Genomic DNA, 2,902 nt, shown 5'->3' with positions numbered 1-2,902 from the left:
ATATATATATATATATATACACATATATATATATATCTGTGTGTGTGTGTGTGTGTGTGTGTGTATGAATATATATATATATGTGTGTGTGTGTGTGTGTATACAACGGTCTTCTACACAGTTTCCATCAACCAAACTCACTGACAAATTCACACACGTTCAGCCCAGAGCTATAGTTGACGACATTAGCCCAAGTTAATGAGCAGCGGCCCTGAACTCGTAACCCACGTGATTGACAAGCAAGCTACTTAACCAGTCAAACCTGCATCTCGTACTTGAGATCACAAATCTCCAAGATCACCACCAACACTATCAGAATTTTTCGTCATCTTCATCATCGTTCCCGTCTTAGTCGCCACAATTTCAAACTCCAATCTGAACATCGTCCCCGTCTGAACGTTACATTGTCGCTGCAACAAATACGAGGCAAATTTCTGTCAAATAGTTTAGTGTAGCTAGGCTATATTATCCAATGTGTTCTTAAAACAAAATATTTGTATAGTTATTAGTTGAGAGTGATTTGGTTTCAATTTCTAGCAGCGTAAGCGACCAAAGTTACGTTATTGGTTTGAGTTGATAAATTAAACAACGGTGATAAATTAAACGATCTATAATAACACTCTACAATTCATTTTTAGTATTTGATATCATAAGTATAAAGTCTAGAGTACCTGACAATCTGTTTTTACAGATATTAATATACAACAGTTATTAATATACGCAATAGATTTAATGGTTCATTAAACGGTCAGGTGGAACTTCCCAGTAGAAATGAATTTTTATTCAATAACTTTGACTCTAATTTCAGTACTGAATCTCTCCATTATTAAATGGTCTGTTGTTATTTACACATTTAGTTATACATATATTATATATATATATATATTATTATGTATCCTACTTTCAAAAACAACATTCTTCATTTCTTTTCTACATCCGGTCACTTATTTTTTGGGCCATGCAAAGACAAACGTGTTTTACTCCGTACTAACAGCCCCTTCCTCTTTTCCCTCTTCTCTGAACTTTTTCCTCTCACCGACGAAGTGCCATGCTCAAAACGTCATTTCTAATCTATTTTTTCCACCTAAAACTTTTGCTGAGCGTTAATCAAATATGGCAGTTTTAGTACACCATAATTTCAAGTAGTATACATTTCCTTTTTTTTTCTTTATTTTTTGCATCTCAGGAGGGTTATTGTGTCAATAATAAACACATACACTGGTTCTGTTTTACTTCGTTTAATTATTAGTCAATTGCCTGATTGTTTGATTAATCGTTCGAAACAAGTAAACAATGAAAAAGAACATTTGAAATGGGAAGAAGTCATGACTGAGATGTTGATCATAAGATTGGTTGACTAAAACTAACCTGGGGCTGAACAAAAATAAAAAAAAAGACAGAAAGACCGTGTCGGTTCCTATCAATAACTTACCAACAACTCTAGATTGGTCATTATATCCAGGAAAACAAAACATCGTTACAGGTTCCACAACCACAATCTGATAGCAAATATGTAAAGAGTAATGATGCTAAAACTTGAATTTAACCTTTACACAAAAAGCTCTTACAAGTCGCATCAACGTAGGGAAGCCAACGGGATTCTGGTCTATATTCTATATTCGAAAATAGATATTCATTTATCCCTTTCTATTGACTTCATTTAATTCAGCAGCCTCCATTCTGGGGAGACACATTGTACGTTCTTATATTTCTAATTAGTAGCATATTATACGTTATGTACCAGGTGTAACACAAATATTACAAAGTTTCCTGTATTGTGAGTTTCCAAAATTTGCAATTATAACTTCTACATAGATGAACTATTAAAGCTCTTATCATAATGATGTTTTGAGTGTATAATGATGTTTTTAGTATATAATATAATATATATATATATATATATATATATATATATATATATACATGTTTGCACATATGTATATATATTCATGTATATCAGCGTGCATATTTATGTATGTGTGTGAGAATGTATATATAAAAATGTATGTATCTTTATACATACAGAGTCAAAGGAAGAAATAAACATATATATATATGTGTGCGTGTGTGTGTGTGTGTGTGTGTGTATGTATATGTGTCTGTGTATGTATAAATATATGTATGTGTATATAGAGAGAGAAGATATACATACATAAACACATGCCTACAAACATACATACATAAGGTAAGTAGTTAAGTGTATATAGTGTATATGTATATAGTTATACATTTATGTATGTAGGAAGGTAGCTTTAGCGATCGATTTGGGGATGAGGTGGGAAAACTGAATGAATATTAATGGAAGAATAAAAAGCAATTGATGCGAAGTAAATTATTTTATTGGAATTCGAAATATTTGTGTACTTCACATTAAAGGTAGGTACTCTATGTTGTACATACTTATACATACATCGTACACACACACACAGAGGCATATACGTATATATATTTATATACATATGTGTTTATATATATATATATATATATATATATATATATATATATATATATATATATATATATATATATATATATAATGCTGAGACGCATATATTATTATGTGTGTGTGTGTATGTGTGTGTGTGTGTGCGTGTGTGTGTGTGTGTGTGTAATATGTGTATCTATATATAAATATATATAAACCTTCTGTCTATGTATATATATGAGCATGTTAATGTGTATGTATGTATGTTTATGTATATGTCTGCGCGTGTGAGTGTGTTTCTGTGACTGTGTGTGAATCTCAAGTACTGTACATTGAAAATACACAATACATTATTTCGTACATTTTTTCACTTCATATAATGAAAAAAAATGACAATTGATTAAAAAAAAGTTTAAACATAAAAATTCATAAAGATGTATGGGTGTGTGTGTGTGTGTGTGTGTGTGTGTGTGTGTG

This window comes from Octopus bimaculoides, chromosome 4, assembly GCF_001194135.2.
Source record: "Octopus bimaculoides isolate UCB-OBI-ISO-001 chromosome 4, ASM119413v2, whole genome shotgun sequence".
NCBI lineage: Eukaryota > Metazoa > Mollusca > Cephalopoda > Octopoda > Octopodidae > Octopus > Octopus bimaculoides.
This window is presented reverse-complemented; position numbering follows the sequence as displayed.